The 23601-nt window shown below is 35.1% G+C and overlaps 1 long non-coding RNA gene across 1 annotated transcript in view; it reads right to left on the reverse strand.

Annotated features, from left to right (window-relative positions):
- LOC121077384 overlaps nt 1-23213 on the reverse strand; it is a 36392-nt gene extending 13179 nt beyond the window's left edge. The window contains exon 1 of the long non-coding RNA XR_005824009.1: nt 23157-23213. This is a non-coding gene — a long non-coding RNA (uncharacterized LOC121077384). The remainder of the gene's footprint in view (nt 1-23156) is intronic.
- Between the last annotated feature and the right edge of the window lie 388 nt (nt 23214-23601).

A 23601-nucleotide genomic window follows, 5' to 3' on the forward strand; every position in this document is an offset into this window, starting at 1 on the left:
CAGGTCAGGGTGTAAAGTACCCTGAGGATAACTGATCCAACTATTAAAGACAGATTTAAAGAAGGCATTGAGAACCTCAGCTGTATCCTTATCCTCAATGATCACGTTCCCTGCTGCATCAAGTAAAGGATGGAAACTTTCCTTGGTTCTTCTCTTGCTGTTAATATATTTGTAAAAGGATTTCTTGTTCTCTTTTACTGCAGTGGCCAATCTGAGTTCAAGCTGGGGTTTTGCCTTTCTAACTTCCTCTCTGCATATCTTAGCAAATTCCTTGTAGTCACCCCAAGTAGCCTGTCCCTTCTTCCAGAGGACGTAGACCCTCTTTTTTGCCCAGAATCTCAACAAAAGTTTCCAGTTCACCCATGCCTTCTACTTAAGTGTCTTCTACGGCAGAAATACAGTGTTCTCTGCTTATAATTCTTTACCACATCAAGCTTATTTCTAAAAGTCAACAATTTCTTGTGTGAAACAAAGATAAAAGACTGTACTGAATGATTAGCAGGGATCACAATAGATTTTCTGTCACCTATTATTTTCTTTCTTTTGCAACTCCATTGACTCCTCCAATATTTGTATCAAGACTGAAAAGGTTCAAGAATTCTAGGAAAAAGAAATTATGCAATCTTTGAGCATTACATTTACTCTTATATTACTGGCTATATAAATTTAGAAGATATTTCAATATCATATATCGATATTTTCAAAGAACCCCCTACCAAGGACTAGAATAATATAAAATACATATGCATTAGTTTTATCTCCACTTCTTTATTTTGCATTATTCAGGAACTGCAAAAAACACCATATTCACTATCTCTCATTACAACTGGAACTTCTTTCCTTCTCGTTCTCTCCAGATTTTTCTAACATAGTTCATTCAGAAAAATATTCCTTATAAGGTGTTCAATCAACAACTTTCCAGAGAGTTGTCTTTCCCCAGCCTCATTGTCCCAGAGAAATTATAGCAGCTTCAGTCCTTATCAAGATTTTCTGTAGCAAGAATTTTGTACTGTTGCCCTCTAAATGCTTATAGCTTTGTGTGTTCTGGCTCTAAGCTAGGGAAAAAAAATTAAAAACAAATAAAACCAAAATAAACAACAAACACAAAAAAAGAAGCTTCTTACCTTTTTCTCTTTCAATACAACATTCTTAGATTACATGCCCACAGTGTCACTAAACCCCTCCCTTAGTTCTTGGCTGATTTGTTAGCTTGGCTTGTTACACTGGCTTAGAGAAGCCGTTACCTTGTTTATTCCAGGATAATCATAAAAGATCTAGAATATAACATTTTCTCCCAGTCTGAAATTAATAATGAATCAAATGCAGATAGAAAAAGCAGCTCTGTTTTAGTGGCCATCACAGGCCATGGTACATAAACCCTACCATTCAATATGTCCCCCTAAAAAGATTAAATTAAAACTGAAAGGCTTTTTTCCCCACATCCAATTGTTCATTACTAGTACTTCCTGGAAATGTGGAGTTAGATATGGCTCTTCCCACATCACTGGCAATAAAGCCATTCATACTTGTGATGCAGTCATGAAATGATTATTGCAAACCATCAGAAAATGAGCTTTGGAAAAACACTGAATTACGAAGACAAAAGATCAAAATAAGCATAGGATAGTTTGATAGTGTCCTTAGGGTCTGATCTTACATGGTTGTTGACAACATCAGAAGACTAAACCGTTAAACTGCTTTAGCCATTCCTAGATCAGTATTAATGCAGAATCATTTTTTCCTTATCTGTGCTAACAAAAAAAAAAAAAAAAAGAACGTGACCAGCTGTAAAACTGAACACAGAAAAAAGCAACTAGTCCTGAGAGATGGATCTAATCTCACACTCATAAGAATGAGGAACGTTATAGATGAATAGTTTTTGTTTGTCTATTAGCCTCACTAAAATCACTGTGTGTGTGTGAGCCTTAGGTACGTACATCAGTAAGAAATCTCAGAACGTGGACTTATCTCATGTAAAATAGAGGAAATTCATTTATATAACAGTAATGATGCATCTACTGCCTTGCCTTGAGCTGGCTACGTATGGGGCAAGAGAGCATTAAGAACAGTGGAATATTATCTTTCTGCCCTTACAAGAAGACTCAGTGATCTACACGGCCTTCATTTATAGACCCACTGCCTGTACATTCCTACCAGGAATACTTACTTTTTATTAAACTGTCCATAAATCTAATGCCAAAGCCTTGGTGCTAAGGATAGCACAGAACTTGCTCTCAGGGGAGAACTGCGTGAGAATCCCAAGGTCACTTCCCAGCTCTCCCAAGTGTGATAACACTGTGCACTTCCAAAGTAAATGGACCTGCTCACACCTGTTTAGTTTTAGGATTTTATTTATTTATTTAAGTCAGCAGTATATTTCAGCTGCTTAAAACCTAATAAAAATACAGCACAAGTCATTTATTATCTGTCACTTCCACATAAGTAATTCTCATAAAAAGTCAAATTTAAGATACTCTGTAAAATAATTCTTTTAGACTTGACAGTCTTATTATCTTAAAATTTAAATGTCATATGCAGAAAATTCAACACTGAATACTGTGGATCAAAGGCAATAGTACAATGGAAGTCAAGTTCAGTGATTAAAATAAACCCAAGAGAAAATCAAGTCCAGCTGTCGATACTTTTCAACAGAGGTGTACATCAAGCCACTTTAAACTTCTCTCATAATTCTTCAAGCACTCTGGTATAAATCAGATCAAAATGTATTCCTAGTCAAATCTCCTTTTTCTTATAAGATTTGATGTGTGTCTGTTGGATGAATTTCAAAAAACACTCACAGAAAGTACTCTGCAACTGTGAGACTGCTAAGTAGAAAAACACTGTAGACCACACTAAAACTACTGCCTAAGCAATACCCAGATGGCTCCTCTCCTTAGTGATGAATTTATTTCCAACAATGTGCTTCCTATTCTGCCAAGGAAAGTAGAATTAGATAAGAATGAGTTCAATCAGTCGGCAGTTCCCTTCTCATGACCTTTACCCGAAAAAAAAGAAAAAAAAAAAAAAGACTATAAAATGGTTTGTATAAACTGGTTCAGATTCTGAGGTGGTCAAGAGAAAAAAAAAAAATCCAATGCCAGACCACACTGCAGGGTTCATCTGATTTCCTAAACTGATTTAGAGTGAAGGCGACAATAATTGTGAAATTTAAGATGGTGGTTTAGGTTTTGACCTAGTAGTTCCTCCAAACAGTGTTCCCGGACTGTTTTTTTTGTGCCTATGTTTAAATGGAACCAGGATGTATCTACATGGGAGAAGTGTTTTTTGTTTGTTTGTTTGTTTTTGACTCAGTAAAAGTAAATATTGACGGGAAAAAAGAAAAAAAAAAAAGACCAAACCAAAAAAATCAAATCAGCTCACTACAAACCATATAAACCAGCTTGACTTCCACAGCCTGGACTGGGGGATGATACCAGTTGACGTTTGTAGCACAACTGCAGCTTTAAGGTTCGTATCCAAAACAAATTTACATCTGTAGCATACCAAAGAAACAGTGAAGGAGAAATTTTGTATATTTATCAGAGATATAGCTATGGTACCATAACATCACAGTATGAGAAGGAGCATATTTTTAAATAATGAGGGAGGGAGTATATTCTTGTGTAAAGAAGAGTGTCTCATTCTATCACTACCCTAGCAGTCACTGCAGTAAAAGTATATCCTAAAGCACTTCTTGTGTCTCAGTAGGTTATCCTCTTAAATAAGAGGATTCTTTAGCATAAAGGCAGTATATGCTTTAGAAATGAAGGCAGCCTTAGATATTAGATAGTGGGGCCTGATGGGTCAAGATTAAGCATTTCAGAGAACTATTTATGTCTCCTGAAAAAATGATGACACCATGTACTGCACCTGGTCTTTGCGTTCTGATAAACTGTTTAGCATTGCATGTGTAAGCAGAAATACTACTGTTCCTGTTGATAAGAAAATAAGAGTAAAAAAGCATGATGTTCAACTAACTTCTGTATGAAATTTTAGTGTCTTCAAATGCATTGCCTTTGTTGTATCCAAAATACATATTTAAACAGTTGATCTTTGTGGGCTTCAACTCAAAAACTTGTTCAAATAAATCAGTAGGTACTTCTGCTAATATAATTTAAGACAAAAGAGATGTAATGTTATCCCTACTGGAGCCTTGAATTTAATTTTCATTTCTGTTTTGGCAAAAAGACCACTCTTCTTCTGGTAGGAGAATCAGCTTGCTAAGTGAAGATAGCTTATTTTGCATGCACATCTGTGCAGAGAGCCAAGCAATTCTTTGGTTCAGGTAGATAAATTACCAGCTTTCATATATGACAGATAGTTTAATGCATAGTAAAACAACTGCTGTGACTATTCATTGTTGCTAAGTGTAACAGAAAAAATTCTCTATAACAGAAATGTAGTAAAGAAATATGCTACAGTGTGGACAGATGTCCATAGGCCATTAAAAAGAAATCTGTGACCTCTTAAATTTAAGCAAACATCTGTAGTCATATGATTTATTGGAATTTGATTTTTTTTAGCATGTTCTATCTTAATAATGCTCATGTAATAACAGTTGCATATTTATTCTTTCTCATGCTTTAAGAGTCCATTTAACTTTTGAATGAAGGAAAGAACACTTAGAGGAGCAGTCACTGATGACAGACTATTGTTAAAAAGCCATCATATATTCAGATCCATCTGCTGCTATCCTGGGAGCAATGCGTTATAAACTAATAAAATTACTGCAGGGGTAGAGAAACCAGCAAAGAGAATTTAAAAAGAATCTCCATTTGTTTTATAGATAGGAGAATCATGTTCTTTTTATGTCACACAACACTTTAAAATATCTTTTCTGCACAATGATCTTCATTTTCAACATGTTTGTCATATCCAGATTCATATTAGTAATTACTTCAATTTTCCATAAGTAACGATTACCTAAAAATATCTTTGTTGCACAATGCTTAGACATTTCTCAAATGTGAGGATGAACCTAAAATGTTTTTACATTTCTGAAGTGTAAGCCAGTACTAAAAATGACAAACGGAGTTAACCATATTATTAGGACAATGGATACATTTAAAAATATTCTGACCACTGTTTTTAATTATTTATTCATCCTACTGTTTGTTAGTTACCACAGAATTTTTGAATATTTCCTTAGCCCCTTCAACTGAAGCATTAAAGAAAAAAAAAATCACAGTAGAGTGTTCTGTTTTGGTGCCTTTTCTATGCTGTTGGCAGACACGAGCATGCATTCCAGGTTTTTATAAATGCCTTAGAATGTATTTTTCTAGCTCCAAGTTTTCCCAGTCATAAATGCTTATTCTTCTTGGTAAAGAGAAAATCATGGAGAAAACATATAACAAAATTGGAATCTAGCTATGTAAGGCTTTGTTTTCATTGCATTTATTTGAATGGTTTATATTTAATTGATGAATCTCAGTACTTGTCTCTGAATGACTTTCAGTTCCCCAGTGTCTCAATCAACGCAGTGCAGACACAAACTGCAGGTGGGCTTCCTCACACTGTTATGCTGATGTAGCTTCCCTTTTCATCTTAAATGACCACCTGAGCTGAATGTGATAGACATTTTATCTGCAAGTTTATGCAGTCTTTGGCCTTTTCTGAGGCAGACTGTCAGTTTTTTCCCCTGTATTCAACACATACAATTCACAAAGAGTAAGAGTTCAAAGTGTAATTCTTATTTATTTAGTTCACCACTGCTGCCCATCCCCCTCGATTAAGGGCAGGTTCATACCTGAGCTCTAAGAAAAGAAACTCTAAACATGAAATATGTAACACAGAAGTGAAAGGGCATTGATGGTAGCTACTGAAACATATGGTTGGCAAAAAAAAGAATATATTAACACATTTATATGTTACTATTCTTTTTAAAGAAGGTATTATTACATAATACACAAGGGCATTTGTGTTAGCTACTGGGAGACATATGGCTGGTAAAAAAATAAAAATGCATTAACAGATTTTGTATGCAATTTCACTCTTTAAAAATAGTCTTATACCAGAAATTTCAGCATCTTTCCTTTATTCTTTTCAGAGCAGTGATCAGAGGGAAAGAAGATTCATTAATATACACATTAGCATCAACGGGCAGATAATGCAATCATTAGTGTCATGGCTCAGGTGTTCTGTGAATGCAGCTGTAGGATCAAATCATATCACACTAATGTAAATTGTAATGAAGCTCCCAACCAGATTTTCCTATTATTTGGGTGTTAAATCTGTTTTGTCACAGACTTATGAAGTTACTGACAATAGTAAACTAACCTTTGTTATCATCTTCCTTTTAGAAAAAAAGAATCAATAATCAAGCTGTCATAGTCTATTTTTCAGGTTACCCTTTTCACTTTTGGTAGACTGGATAGGTACCTCACAAGTCACAGCTGTAAAAAAAGGCATTTTTTGACAGAACTATTAACTTCTTGGGATTTTCTAGTAGAGCCACAAAGTAATGATTCAACAGTGACTCCACAAAAAAAAACAAACAAAAAAAACACAGGGATGAAAGTATTATATCCTTACTAGTTTACAAAATAACATTCAGTAGCCAGATTTATGAAGAGTGTCCCTAACTGATTTCAAAGGGAAGTCTCACATTTTTGTGCTTAGAAGTGTATCAAGTATTTCTGGCTTTGTATAATTTCTTTGCTTCTGTATCTGCCCTTATTTGCTATTTAACTAAATGCTATTCCGTGCAATTAAATCATAAAAGAATAAATGAAGTTACATCATTGATGATGAGATTTAATTAAGTACTTTCAGCAATAAACCTTGGAGGAAAAAGTAATAAAATAAAAGAGACCAACAGAAATGGACGCCACTGTCTGGAATCAATTATATTTATATTGTAATCTGGGGAAAAACAGACACAGAGCCATGTGCCTTTTATTTAGGAAGGCAGGCTTTACCTGCAAAGCAGGCCTTATCCTCAAGCATGGTTGCAAAGAATGCCATTATTTTCCATGCTTCAGCTGGTTCAGGTACAGGATCCCCCCATTGATTCCTCTCTACCCCCCTGAGGTCTAGTGAGGCTTCTCTGGCACTGGATCTAACCACCAAATTACACAGTGAGTTAGATCAGCTGTATAATCTATTTTAGCATTAGCTTTCTAGTGAATAAGTGAACTGAACCAACTCCCACGTTTGTTAAATCCAAATGAGAAGCTGGAATCTTTCCTAATAGGTAAGGTCTGATCTGTGCTTATGGTTTTGAGCTAGTCTGATTTTTTTTTCATCTAGTCTGATTTTTCATTCTCAGTCCAAAATTCCAAATACTTTGGTGGTAGTTCTCATCATAATTGGTAGTGAACTTAGTTCCAGTATTTAAAATCCTATCTTAGTTAAATTTCACTTTGTGTAATATGAAAACTCGTATCAAAGTGTATGAAGACCCTTGAAGTTTAAATGACCTCATTTACATATCTTGTTCTGACAGAATTATATATTATCGTTCTGTCCCATGGAGAGAAAGCAGATCACAATTTTGTCACTTGCATATATAAAATTAGCATACCAAAGGTTTACTCACAATGTGAAAACAGTTTTCTGTGGTTTTAGACCCTTCTGCTGAATGCAAAGTGTCTTAACATATGGTTACCTGTACCCAATCATTTAAATGGCAATAAACACATAATTTAAAATTCTTGAAGTAAAATACCATGTGGTATCTCCAGTGACTACATAATATTTTTCATAACAGGATTTTATTCATGTACCATTGGCTTACATTAGGCACAATGCTCCCAAGTATAGAAGCTTAATTTCCTTTGGCGCCAAGGGAAGTTGTTTTTTTTTTTTTTTTTTTAAATCTTCCTTAAGTAATGTTGGACCTGAACCTTGACCAATGGCTGTCTCACTGATGATTTTGTTGGCACACATTACATAAAAGTTAGAAAATTTAAAATTCAGAAATCCAATTAGTGTAGAAGAAAGATTCAGACATTGATAAAACAATTAAGAGATTTGGAGTTGGTGATTTTCATGACTACTAATCAGAGAACTGGACTGGACAGAATCTGTACTGACCTGAGCCAAAAATTAACGTATCTCAGAAAGACTTAGAGAAACAACTGTCCAGAATTTTTTGGTGAGAAGTATCCTAACAAGATGCAAGACAACAGCTGTGTTACATTAAAGTTGATAAGAAAAATGTTATAGTGTACTTTCCGAGTCAGAACAAAGGTCAATTTTTATCTCCTATCCTGTTTGCAATCACCCAATACCTAGATAAGAGTATACAAATAAGAGAAGCATATATGATGCTCCCCATTTGTCCTTTCCTAGCTTTCAGCCCAATGTAGTTCTGGAACTGCCTGCAATTCCAGTTCTATATATTCAGAAGTCTTCAGTAGATTTCTAGCTGGCGGGGGTGATAAGCTGAGGTAGCCCCAAGCTGTCTGCACCTGTTATTTGCTCCCATGAACTTACAGAAATCATTACAGATCTAGAAGTCCAAGGGCAGCATCAGATGTATATCTGACAAGCCCCAGTCTGGTTCTGACTTCTGGGTTATTTCTCCACTCAACAGGAGTCTGACTTGTGATGGAAGAGTAGGTTGTAATTCCATTTGTCCCTGTCTCAGGAAATATTATCAGAATGAAGGTTAACGAACTTGCTCTCAGCCCTTCACATTGAATATTTCCCCAAACAATTAAGCACTCTCTACACAACTAAAATGACCCTATAGCCCAGTGGTTACAGCATTCCCCTGGAGAGGAATAGATACAATTTCTACTCCCTGTTCTACTGAATACTTAATGTGATATATAAAACTTTCTGTGTAGTAGAGACAGAAATGTCTAGTCTTTTAATCCCAGTGAGGCTTATAGTTGAGGTAAGAACTGATACGTTCGAAATTGTTGAGACTAAAATACTTCCTAGCATGTACAGAAGCAAAACTTCATACATAAAAAATCCTAGAGAGTCAATGAACTTATCAATATTAATAAGGATTATACAAGGGAGACCTACGTGCTTGGTAGTGCAGCATTAGAACCATGAAAAACTTGATAGAAACCCCAGTGCCACTGATTGGCAATCTTCTCTGACAACTGTCAACCTGGAGAACTATGTTAAGTCAATGCTATAAGCAAAGATGTTTGCACACTGCCCAGGCAGGAACAACAATAAGCGTTAATGCAAAAGTGCTGTGAAGGATGAGGAAAATGGGAAAAATTCTAAGAAATGTTTTGAAAATGCAGCTGAAAGAAATAGCAAGAACACTTATTCTGTAACACAAAATATTTTATAAACAGCCTTATTGCATTGGAAAGGAACAACAGATGTAAAGCAGAAAGAAAAATGCATAAGAGCAGTGACTGAAACTTGCCATCAAACAGATCTTGAGATAGGGTTAACAAATGCTCTGCATTTATCATCTCAGCAGATGAGAGAAACTTCAAGTTCACAGATACAGCACTGTTTCTGAACTTTGTTGGCTGGGGATAATTCTTTACCTCAAAACAGCGTTAATTTCAACCAATGATCACTGCAATCATGCTCCATTACATGGAACATATTTCTCTGAGCAGTTTTTCTACAAACTAATCACTACCAAAGATTCTGCTAATTCCTCCCAGACTGTGCTGATCTGTAACAGATAGTAATTTTGCAAAAACAAAGGACTGTAGACCAGTTGCAATGTTTTACATTCCTGAAGATTAGATATATGCATGAAAATTATCCTTCACTTCTATTGTTCTCATCAATAAGTCACTGATCAGCTAGAAAAAACAAGCCATCCTTAGTGTATAAAAAGTATATTGGTAAATTTTTGACAAGGTTGTTTTCCTTAAACTTTTAGCCTTCTTCAGAAAAAGTATTGCTAATAATCTGTCTTATCAGCACTCCCTAACATTTTCTGAATATATTGACATATTTTAAGTGGATAAGTCAGTAAAAAAGTTTAAAGACACTGAAGTACTAAAATCTTCTTGAAAATTGAAGGCTGCCTGATTTTTCCCTATGCAAACTGAAATACCCAAACCCAGAGAAGGCTATAACGCGAGCTCAGTAGTAATCTATGCTGTTGTATCTGCTCTCTTAATAGTTGCACATAATTGTCCGCCCAGTTAGGGACACAGCTTGGAACCATCTGGATTACATACCACCTCATGTGGTCAGTACACATGGAGCAAAAATTATCAAAGAGGTAAGAGCATGGGAAAAGCCATATGCCTCTCTGCTGAAGAGAGTAGAGAACATAGGCTACCACCCATAATTAACTGACTTTCATTGTTTCTTATTCATACCCTAATATTTCATTATTTTCTTCATTTATCCAGTAACTAGTAGTATAGAAATTTAAAAAGCAAGGAAATATTTTAAGCTAAACTGACCTTAAACTAATTAAAATATACATATTTAGTAATGCACAGACTTAGTGGAAAATACTGTATTTTAAACATGGAAAATATTGGAGAAGAGTCTGAAAGTGTAAACAAGATAATTTCCATAGCAGTAATACCTTTTAGGAATATATACCGGTCTACCCATAGGTAAAATTTCCACTTGAGAGCTCTTTGTATATATTCCTAACAATAAAGCATACTAATATGTAGCTTATTTCACAACAACAATTCCAAAATTAAAAAGAAGTGTAAGAATGTAGAGAAGTAGTTTTTATTTGTTATGCCAACACTTTCAGTAAGCTGTATCTTAGAAGTATCAGGTACTCAAAGTATTTAATGTGTGTTATATCTCACCAAAGTGTAACTGTAAGAGATGAGTGCTCTTTTCTTTTTATATCTGAAAACTCACTAACAGACCAATTACTCTTGTAAGCAATACTGAGTTCTTACTGTTCTCGGTATTTTCAAATACTTACATAAAAAATGTCCCCCACTAACAACTTTGTTCCTTCCCCGAGTTGTGCTTTTGCATAATGTTAGCATGAGATCTTTATAAAGAAGAGTGATGGATTCCTTTTTAAACGGGGAACGTTGATGTTTTTGCTTTGTGTGATGTTTAATTATTTAAATCAGGTAATGTCCAAATGAAAGATTTAAGACACTTCATTCAAAGTAGTGCAGCTCTCTGCTTGTCCCAGTTTTCCTGAACTAAATTCTGCACTCCAGTACAGTTTGAATGATATAGGACAAAGTTGTCCACACTTTTTCCTGCTTTTATTGGCCTTCTGAGGAATGAGCATTGAATTAAACTTCTTGAGGAATTGCCATTTTCGTTATGGATATATGGTAGATGAACTTATGCACGTAATCCAGATCTTTTTCTTCTCCTATTATTATTGTTTCAGAGTGACACGTAGACTTATCTTTTGGTTTAAGTTAAGAGTTGTGATTGTCTGGTTCATCTTACTATCCATAAAATAAGAATATGAGTTCATTTGAAAAAAGCCAACTACGATTTAGTTTCCATGAAAACAGTCTTCACAGTTTAAGGTTTTGGCATTTCATCAGCAGATGACATTCTTACATTTGAATGAAAACCAATTCTTAAAAAGTGCAGGCACTGAATTAAAATAGTCAATCAAAGGAATTGTCTATTTCCATAGCAGGATGTGAAATAGGAATTAGCCTTTGGATGCAAGAGATTCCAAGCCCAACCACTCCATTTGGCAGTTAGTCTTGCTATGGTAAAGCCAAGTTTAATTTTGCCTAATTCTGAGTTATAGAATTAACTTATTTGTCAAAGTGTGTTGCTGAGAGAGTGACAACAAATGAAAATACATAAATGAAAAAGAAGCAGAAAAGTAATACAATCTAACCCTGAAACACCAGCAAGTTAGCTGAGGCCACATCAATTCTAACACAATTATTTCCTCAGAGGTGTGGTACTCTGCATACTGCAATACAAGCCTTACACCACCTATGTCAATTCAGAGAGCATTTTTCTTTTCTGAAGACAGAAGAGAGGGAAAGGGTTGGTCTAGTAGTGCCAGTGCTGGCCAGACTTTCAGGAGTACAGGGTTCAATTGCTAGAAAAGTAATTTAACTTTGGAGAAAGAGTCATTTAGTTCTGTCTCTTTTCTGTAGCTACAAGCTGTGCGCAAACATTGCCTGCCTGTTTTGTGCAGTAAGAACTATCACATGTTGCATCTTTGGAAATTGTGTAAGATGACAGCTCATATACCAGTATTGCTCCTAACATTAAATACATAGCAAGTAATCATTTTCCTTTGCCTTCAATAAGAAAAGTTTGATTCTGTATTAAATATGCATCCAAATATAAGAGCTATTCTCAATTACAGATGAAGTCTTAGAAGGGGTTTATTAATATGTATATGTTAGTTATAGTAAAATTTTGAGGTGTAAATAATAGAAGAGCAATAATTCAGTGTATGCTGAAAATATGAAAGTATTTTTAAAAAAATCTTATTGAAAGGCACAATGAGTTTTTTTTTGCAACTGTCTTTCTGCCTCTACACATCATTCTCATAACCATGTTTGTTGGAGTCACAAGTCAGTAGCAGAACTGCTACAGGTGACCTAATGTATCATACTGCTGGAGAGCTCCTTCAGAACTACACCACTCCAGTACCTCTCTAGAAAGGATTTTAGGAGGAGGAAGAGTGCTAGATTATCTCCTTTCAAGATAAACGGGACAACAGTAAGTACACAGCAGTAGATTCTCTGGTCTTGTTGCCTGTCTTCCCATTCTGTATTTCTCTTAACAAAACTGTACCAAAATAACTGGGCTTTGAACTGTAGTAGTCTGACTAAATTTCTCAACTACATTTTCCCAGATAGAATGAAAGCAGTATAACAAAGGAGAAACAAATTACAGTAAAAAAGCTGTAAAACTCTGCAGTTAGCTTTGGTGGACTTACTATACTTTATAATTATTATAAAGATTTTCAGTAAAATATCTGGTTAAAATGAGTTGACTTAGGCACCACGTAACCAAGGAAACTGTCAGAAAAATAGATAAAATCATGGCTGATCCAAAACATCTGAAGATTCTTTGCTTTTTTTTTTCCATAAACATATTTATGCACATACCTTCAATATATACAACTCAATTTAAAAAAACATTGCAGCAACAAATGTAAAGTGTTTGCAAGTTTCTGGTCATCTAGGACAGGCAGTGAGAGCATACTGCCCACATTGTAGGTACATCAATTCTACTTAGCTTAAGTTATCTGCTAGCCAACCCAGGAATTATGAAGAGGAGGTTATACTATAACTACACATAAACAATGTTAATGCTAAGTCATTTTTGAAAACAAGCATTTCCTTGTGACAACTACTCAGCTGATTAGTATGTCTCCCTTGCCCAAAGAAAATGTGAATTTTATAAGGGTGGAGTTTTCACATCAGCTCTGGCTTCTTCCATGTGTGAACACAAACTTCATTTTGAATATATGCATGATAATGGATTTCAAAAGGTAACTTTTAAAAGGATTATCCTTTCCCAAATGTGCTAAGGCTTTCTACCTCCTTAGGTCGCAAACATAGCACAATTAAAAAGAAACTTCCAGTATTCTGTCAGTACTACTTTTTATAGAGAAAAACTTCAAACCTGCATGAAGAGAGACTAACCATTATTTAGGAGAAAGACACTCCAGAAACTAACAACAGCATTGACACTTAAGTGTAAGTATTTCCTTGTCATTCTGTATAAAAAATTAAAAACTTAAAAAATTAAAAACTGGACTGTTTTCCTTAATGAAGGCAATCAATCAATAAGAAAACAAACCAAGTCACTAACAGATAAGTTGTTTATACAGTAAATATGCAAATAAAAAAGAAAGCATAGTTTGCAAGTAACGGCTAAACATAGAACATTTACCTACCCTGGTAAAGGATCTCTCATGTTTTTCAAGATGTTTTTCAAGAGCTTTTAATGTAACATTCCATTTTACATCCTTACAGCAAGATGCTACCATTACAAGATGAATTATATTAGTGTGCTTTGTTTAATGCATTGAGGGAAAATGAGGTGCTATCAAAGACCAAGGACAACATTGTCCTAGATGTGAATAAGTTATCGCTTGTGTCCTCAGGATAATTCATTATTTATGGCAAAGTAGGCAGAAGAAAGTTCTGAGCTGTCCCAGGCCAATGAGCAGGTCATAAAAAAAAAAAATCCTTGCTTACTTGGTGATTAAAGTATTGCCATTTTGTGCTGTGTAGTAGCATACTAAGTTGATTCCAGGAAAGCGAGAAAGTGTGGAAGTTCACCAATTGTATAAGCAAGTTTTATTAGTAAAGGTCAACCTAAGGCTAATCAAATCAGTACTTAGGGTTTTTTAATCTCTTCACTGAAATTGAAAACAAAGGGAGGGATTTTTACCTTTTATAAAACTCTGTAAAAGATCATAAATAATTAAATCCAGAAAGTTGAGTTTACAGACTGTTACAGAGGTAATAACGAAAGCAAGACTAGAAATGGCTCCTTTTTGCTCATTCAAGTCAAATGACAGTAATTTATTTTGATAGTCATGACACAAGATTCAGACTGCAAACCAAATAACAAAATCCCAGTATCTATTTGACTTGACCCCCAAATAATTGAAATGCAAGACATCTTTGTTATAGGAACTGTTTTGGTGAAGAGGTGTAGTGTCCTAGTGTCCTTTCCCCCACCCCCCCCCAACCCTAATGCCACTCTAATTTGTGTCAGAGCTGCCAAGCCTTGCTTTGTTTAAGCTGAAAGGAGAGTGCCTCTGCAGCACTGCCACGATAGCCCTGAAGTCCTATGGGGTGGCAATGCAGCCCCTCAGACCAGTGTCTAAAACCTCTCTTAGTACAGCTATTTCTTCCTTTGACCACTGAAAGAATCTAACCGACTGGCTTTGACACCATACCCAACTTTTAAACAACTCAGCTGTCACAAAATAACTTCTTCACAGAAGACTTTCAGTTACTATTTACTACTCAGTGGCTTCCTGGCATAAGACTTTACCAAACCTTGGTAGTAGACTGTAGATTTTATATTCTCTGCATCTTAATGTAATGCCATAGCTGTAAAAATATCTGGATAGAAGTATTTACGTATTTCATTTCTATTGAGAACAGACCATAACACTCCAACCTTCTTAACATCACTCCCCCAATTTGTTGTTTGTTTTAAACAACAGTAGGTCAAATATAGGTTCAAACTGAAAAGAATTACTTCGTCTTTCACTGAATGTTTCCCAATGGGGTTAGTTTCAAAATTAATAAAGGCAAACGCTGAAAAAATGTTTTGCTGTCAAGCTTCTAATATGGATCTATCTAAAGTTAATATACTCAACACACATCCTATTTTCTCCCCTCCCCAGAAAATTCTGATAGTTTCCTCATCTCTGCTCCTGCACATACCTTTCTCTTGATAAAAATGAAAGAACTATCACTTAGGCATAGGCATATCCATGATTTAATGTAGCTGTTCTTATATTAGACAATTGTGTAGTTTAAATAACAACTATGAAAGAATAAATATTGTGAGACTAATTGCAAACACATTTTCCATAATAGGATAGAAACCAATTTATCTCTGAGCATATACTGATAAGACTATCCCTCTTTTTTTTTTCCCCTCCAAATGAATACAGGTTAAAATTCATTAAAGACGACACATCTTATGTCCTCTTAAAAATTGAGTTAAACGGGGAAGAAACATACTCTTGTTATGACCCCCCCCCCCCCCCCCCCGATTCTAGAATTGCCATTCTAGTCTTACTCAGATTTTAACTGTTCCTACCATCAAGAAAGTAAATTTGCATGGAACTTGGATGGGTCTTATCTTATTGTTTATTCAGATGCTTCATTAAAATTTACTCTTTGATTATTTTCTTCTACAGTCTAAGAATCTCTGATTTGGATGCTTTTCTCTTTTTCTCCGCAGGGTGCTTATGTGGTTTCTGTGCCCATATTAATGTTCCAATACGGTGGCCTATTTTGCTTAAAATTCTGGGGTACCTGGGTATGTGAAAGACGGGTGGATGTCTTTATCTTCCATTACAAAAAGCTAGCCTCTACTCCTGTAACTCCCAGTAGGCAAGGATAATATTCCATCTGATAGGAAGCATATAACCAAGTGTTTCTGCAACTAATTGCATTCTTTTCTGATATTCATCTCATGTTCAGGAAAATTCAGATGAGGGACAACTGGGTTAAACTCCTCTTGTAAATAGGGCTACAATAAATGCAACTTTTTTTTTTTTAAGTGATTAAAAATAGTTATAGGTTATTCCTTTAAAAAGCTAAACAATCCTTCTCTTACTTTCCATCCTTAAAACCTGAAAATAATTATCCAGCTTTTCAACAACTCTGTTTTGGGATTGAGATGCAGACTGGAGACTTGTGCCTCAGAGTCCGTACTGCTTCTGAATTACAAGCAGTTACAGTAGATATTCTAAGCCAGTCCTGGCAGTAGTAGCAGAGAAAATACTGCAGTATTAGACTTCTGTAGCAATCAATGGGAAAGCATTGGCAGAATCTACCCTAGGGTAGTTTTCTTACCTAGCATAATAATTAAAGCTGTATTTTAAAGTACTAACACAGGACAGTGCTTTCTGAGACAATAAAACGACTGCAATCAGTACACTTAATTAACCCTCTCCTATTTCCCCAAAGAATTTTTCATGTTGTTTTTACTCCATCTTTTGTTCTCATTATGTGTTGTCCTGACCTTTCAGTCTGTAAAAAGAAAAAAAAAATAATCAAAAAACATTTCCTTTTTTATTAAAATATTGATTGCAGGAGGCCTGGGACCACAGTGAAAAGCAGAAGTAATCTATGATCTAAACACATCAACTTTGTTAGACAGCCAATAACATTTGGCCCAATAGCAATAGCAGCATGTACCTACCTGGCTTTCAGATGCAACAAAGCAAAATAGAACAAAGGAACACAAACAAATAAATAAATTATGCTATAAAATCAGAAACAAATATAATTACCAAGAGAAAACTTTCAATAATTCTATCTAGGCATGAATATACAGCTTGAAGAAGCTACTAAAATAAGGATTATAGGTATTGCTTGATAATGCAGGGAATAATGTTTCAATATATAGGAATATGGACACCAATACATCTAAAGCTGAACGTATTTTGGAAGCAACAGCATCTTGTCTCTAGAGGCACACAACTCTTTAGAAAGGTTTACAGCAACATTGCCTGTTGTGATGTTAGCTGACCAAACGGGTAGATTCCAAAATATTTTCCTACATAAGTTTTTGAAAATAATATAGATGAACATGTATAATAAAATACCATATTTTGAAACATCATAACTTTGCCACCATCCACTTGATACAAGGCCTTTTTGATCTTTTAAATATTTATACAAGGACTTACCCACTAATGACCCATTAGAACCCTTATTTGGCTTTGAATTTTATTTGTGATACACCCTTGTCTTTCTATTTCAACTAATCTGAAAACCTCCAAACCAATTCAGTTATTACATTAAGTTATGACCAGCTGCTGTTGAAGGTCAGAGTACTTGAACAGTGTAGTATTAGGCCATGGCTCTGTTTGATGTTGTTAAACTTTTATTTCTGAAGGTCTAAAACATACACTTAACTTTAGTCGTAAATAAAATGAAAAGAAAGGAAGTGGTCCATAATGCAACTATCCTTAGTTTAATTCTTCTCATTAATCTACCTTATTGGTTGTGGCATGCACTTGTTATACCCAGTGAAGGTTTAATAGCCCCGTTTCTTTTACCATCATCCATACATAGGCCCGTGGATCAATGACAATTATTACTTAATGAACATGTAATGATGGGTAAGCCCAGGGAGAAGGGAACAAATAAATCACTCATTATAGTCTTGATTGCAAGCTAGCACCGTCTCTTGTCAAAGTGATATGTTGTGCAGGTTTGTTTAGCCAACATCTTCAGCAGTAATCAGTGTGATCAGGTGCTTCAAAGTGCTGGAAATCTTCAATGACCAAAAGCATATTCTACATCAAAAGGAGATGCTCACAGAAGGGTTTTCACTTTAATTGAAAACTTAGAAGAGCAGTTCCTTTAAAAAAAAAGCTCGGAGCTGTTTCTTCCTCATTTTTCTAAACTGTTATTTTCCTTCCTACTTAAATATGAGCGGAGTTGCATTCTTACTCCAGTTTGAGAAAGAAAACATTTCCAGAAGCTTTAATGTGCAATCCACAATGATTAAGCATTATTTTAATAATGCTTGAATGTTCATGAAAAATTGTACAACCCAAGGAACACTATATTCATAAACCCAAAACAGCAAGGAGTCATGGTGAGGTACATCAGATCAATACTGTGCCAGTAAAACAGGTTGTGTGTTTTACAAGTGATGCAGGTATTCACTTCTGTGATGTTAATCCCTGCTCGTTAAGCTGGAGGTGAAGTGCTGACTTCTTTCATCCTAGTAACAATCACCAAAAGTTCTACTCTGGCTAGCATATTAATTTTTGTTTGTTTTGTTAATTAGACAACTCTACCAGTGTTAAAATAATGAAAGAAAGGAAATCAACCATCTAACTGGTAATTCATAAGAAAGTTAGATAATATCTTTCTGGGAAAAGAACTGTGAATTAGATTTGTGCAAAAGTATAGCGTTGTAAATTCTATAGATTCCCCACCTCTCCCCCCCGCCTTTTTTCTTTTAATATAATATGACACCAAGTGTCCTGATTCACTAAATAATTTGGATCTAAATAGCTGATGTTTTGGCTTTTTCAAACAAACAAACACACACCCCCCAAGGGTTACAAAAACAAGATTTAAATGAAGTTATTTATAACTTCAAAATAGGATGCCATCATTTTCATAGGATGAAAGCAAGATATCACCACTGGAAAAAGAGAAGCTATAATGTGAAATGTTTTCAAGAAATAATATTTTCCAAAAAGTATCTACAGTTTAGCAAAGTGTTACTGTCTAAAAGAAAGATCATTCCACAAAGCAGTTTTTTTTACAGTTCTTCTGAATTCATGTTAATAATCCCTGATTTGCAAAGTGGCCTTTCTAAAAATTAATAAGAATGCTTAGTTTTATTTCACATACAGATTAGCAGCTTTCTACGAAACTATTTGGAAAAGAGAATAATGCTCATGGCAACTCCCTGCACAAATTTTAACAAGATTAAAAAAGGCAAAAACACCAACAGTTCCTCATGTAAGGATGACATGTTCTCCATGTTGCATATTTGTTTATTTGCTTTCAACCTTGAAAGGAATGTTTATACAAAACTTAAGAAAACATTTTTACGGTGCAAAGTTTCCTTCTAATCCGATCCACCATTTGCTAGACATAAAGGACTGTTAGACATTCAAATAACAGGTTATCTGTAAAGCACCAAAAAAAAGCACTTTGCTTTTCCAAACATATCATTAAAGAAATGGCTTCTATGGGGAAAAAAATAAAAAAAAACAGTTTTCAAAAGGTTTTCTGTCTATAAAAAAAAAAATAAGTGGAAGAAAGAAAGGAAAAGAACTGTTTCAAGTCAAAGCAACAACAGTAACAGTTCTAGGGCAATGTGAGGTTAGAAGAGAATTTACTTAACTGTAATTCCTATCAACAGGAAAACTCATAATCATTTTTATCTCCGCAAAGCCTATCAAACATGAAAAAGGTTTATTGCTGAAATGGGCTGTATCTGCTTAAGAATCACAGGAACATATTTAATTACCTTTTCCAGTATCTTCAACCAACGTAGTCCTTCTCACAGAATTAACTTCACATGAAATTTATTCCTTTATATTTTATATGGGTTTGGATTTCCTTTGTTTATCGGTTTGGGTCAGGCAGGTATATAGCTTTTGAGACTAGCTTGCCTGTCAGCAGAATGCATGACAGTTTAAAAGATCAGGATTTCTATTTTAGAATGTCATATCCAGGAAAGAACAGCTCATACTAAGAAATGCAAAGAAGGCCTTTTTAACTCAGTGTTACAGAGCCAGAAATTTTGAATGAAGATATGGGCATCTCCTAACCAACAAACTTCATTACTTATAATCAATGGAAAGAGGTGGACTCCTTAACAGTCTTTCCACAATTAGAGTATTGGCTACATTTGAGGACACCTAACTCAGACTCTCCTAACACCAAAAGAGAAACTAAGTCTGATACAAGACAGGGTTATACCATCCTTACGTTTTTGTTTGTTTATTAATTAAAAAGATAATTAAAAAATAGCAGAAAATAGCTACAAGCACAAGTACGTGTCTTACTCTTGCCACCATAGAGAAGCAAGTAAAGTATTCTACTTTTCATTTAGTCACTGAGGTTTTGAATGAGTTCCTGAGTCACTGCCGACTGTAAATGCTGGTATTAAGAAGAGAAAACAAATATTTATCGTTTAAAAAACGGGATACCACATTACTCACATATTTCAAACAAACTGGAGAATAACATGATTTCCTTCTGTTTTCTAAGTGAGTAAGAGCAAAGGAAGAAAAAGCAACTTATGACTAATCAGGACAAAAGAAGGTGAAAAATCCTCATTATCTCATAAGGAAAAGTGTGAGAAGGATAAACAATTCATGACTTTGGACTAACAAAGATCTCAGACATCATGGCTGAATCAGACCTTTTATAGCCTAGCTTTCTCCAAATACACAGAATGCCCAATGACATTATTCTATGCATCTCTGAGGGACGCCAGGTACATGCTAATGATAATGCATGACACAAATACAGAATTAGAAGTCTTTGTTCCGTCTTATTTTTGGTCAACACAACATGATTCTTATGTGCTATGGATAAGACTACATTCATATTCAGTCTTTCTGTGAGCAATATGTATGATAAAATAAAGCACTTTTAGCTACTCTGGGAAGAAAACCAGAATTGTATAGTTTTGTTCTATGGAGGAACTAACTCATAGTACTAGACATCTTTATGGCTGTGCTGTTACATTCACAACCCAATACCTGCCTTCAGCTCTGTAAATCACACCAAAAAAGGACAATGGTTGAAGCACCTTCCAGATGTGTGTTGCTCCTTCCCTGGACTACCCTAGACTCACACTCTTGAAGCTATTGTCAGAAATTCACTGTTTAGCACAGACTAAAAGTTAGATAATTCTTTACTCTATAAAAGTTTTATTGACGTCTCTAATTAAAGGGTAGACTGAAACAAAAGATGTGAGAGCATTTTTATTATGTGAACAGTTATCCTTTTCGGTTACAGTATTTGCGATCTTCACAATGTTGTCCTACATTTAGCATATACTTTTTCTGTTCATGAAGATGCTTGCATATTTTCTGATCCCATTTTTGGTTGCCAAATGAAACATATTACTAAAATTACTTTGTACATTGAAACTGAGTGGAGCTTGATGTTTTAATTAGAACCAAAATCCTCAGAGGTATGAAAGCAAGCTTATATTTATGTAAAGGAAATAAAATGAAAGTTAAGGTGTTTAGTACGCCACTTTCTGCCACTGCATAAGAAAGTTAACACCATTATGACTACAACAGCGTAAAGTTTGAAAATGTGCTGACACATTATAATTGCTTCCAATACAGCTTTATGCAGTGAAATATGATTGCAAGTATGGTTTTAAGTAGAAGGAAGAGTTAGAAGCCAGTGGTGCTGGAGGAAGCCAGAGGAACAAGGAAGTACCTCTGAGTGGAACTTGATTTTGTCTAGTGAGATTTTAATACTACTTATGAGGACTAAAGAACATGTGGTTGTTTTTTTTTTTTTTTCCTTCCTACAAATAGTCCATCTGATTTTAATGGAATCACTATCAGTCTTCCACAGCTGTACACAAATAGGGTGATGAGAAAAATTGCCCTTGATTAAAACCAGGTTCTTTTTCATTTTCAGAAAGATCTTAAGACTTAGAATTTGTTTTCTGACACCACTTTTTAAAAAGAGCTCTAATGCTATTATGCTGGGATGAAGAACAATTTTGAGGATGGGCAACAAAAAAAGTTAACACGCTTTCATGTTTTTGAAAAGCAGTCTCAAACACAAAGCCAAATGAGATGTCACATATTAAATTTACAGATCTTCGATAGATTTAAGAGAAATATATTTGGGTATTCATAAAATAACATTTATTGCATTTATTTTTATTCATAGTTTCCACTTTTTCCCCTCATTTTCTTTATTCGAGTATGTTCTTTGAGATTGTATAGAAATGTCATATGATTTGTTATAAATACATCTTCAAAGCTTTCTTAGCTTTATATACAAAAGAAAGCAAACAAGCAGAAAAATCTTGAAATAGTCAAGGACAAAGAAGATAAGCTACATTTTACCAAAGCTGTCTCAAATCAAGGCAGGGCACTAAAAATGCCAGCCAGTTACATATGCCACATTGCTCTCTACTATATAAATCCTTACCACTGCTATGTTCTTTTCCTACTGGATATAGAAGTATTAGCTGTAATTTGTCACTGTGGTATGTCAAGGAAGGAAGGTTTGCTCTTAAAATGCCTCTTGGAGAGTAAACAGCAGCCTGCAGAGCAGGATTTGTTTATATCACTTTTGGTACGATGAATAACACACTTAGAAAGATATATTGAATATGAAACATGGAAGTGTAAGAGTTCTGACTTGTGTTAAGTATTCACTGCCATTTCTGCCAGTACTAATGTATGAAGCTCATGTATTTCACGCAAAGCCAATACAGGTCATTAATATATATCTCAACTAAAACCTCTTGCACATAACTTGTCATGTTCTCCTCTTTTTTCTTCAGTTATCTAATATTTCTGTCCACTACTTAACAGTCACCACATCTCATCGAAGGGCTAGCTGCATTTCAGTGTTAAGAGAAATGATTCCTGCTATATGCATGTATATTTCTGCACATGTATATAGATACACCCACACTGAAAAGGCTGAAGCACTATAGACTGCTGAAGTGAATCCTTCATGCACAATCTGCTTTCAATCCACACATACAAAAAACACCCTAAACACCAACAGTGTTAGGCTACCTGTAGCTACCATGAGAATGAAAACATTGAAGATACTCAAAACATTTTTCCCCTGAGAAAGCAACCAATCACCCAATCTATCTTCTATTGCTTAGCGCAGGTACCTTGGGAGGTGACTGGAGACATCCCTGGAAGCATCAGAGTGGAAGAGATCCCTCTAATGAGGCAATAAAACTTCAGTTGTATTGCATCCTAGTCAATAATTACTAGCATCTAAGACTACAGGGGAATTTGGTATAGATTCACACATAAGTGAAAAAAAAAACCACACACACAAAAAAAACCATAACTATCTGATTCATAGAAACACAATAGATTTACTGACCTTCCCACACTTCTCCCCCACCTTCACAGCTCATCAGAGGTCCACATAGCTGTGAACAGAACTGAAATCACCTGCTCCTCCACCCACCTTAACAGCATTTATAGAGGCACAAGGACTGTGGGGATGTTCTCTTGCCCAAGTTTCTTAATCACCCAAGAAGGGCTGGGGTTGCAGCCAGCTCTCGTTTTTATTACAGCCAATGGGATTGTGTTTCATGGAAAAAAAAATCAGTGTGTGAAAGTCGGAAAATTGGCTCAAATTTGGGTCTTCTCCCAAAACAAATTTGGGAAGCATCTCTAATCCCTTAGCTAGAAGTTGGGAAGTTTTCCTGTATACTGAGATTCAGTTACACCATTGTTATCTGCAAATTGTTTCCTATCTTTAGCACAGCTGGGTGATTGTTTCTGTGAAGTGTTAAGGAACACTCAACATAAGTTACACATGG

This window comes from Cygnus olor, chromosome 13, assembly GCF_009769625.2.
Source record: "Cygnus olor isolate bCygOlo1 chromosome 13, bCygOlo1.pri.v2, whole genome shotgun sequence".
NCBI classification, from domain to species: domain Eukaryota; kingdom Metazoa; phylum Chordata; class Aves; order Anseriformes; family Anatidae; genus Cygnus; species Cygnus olor.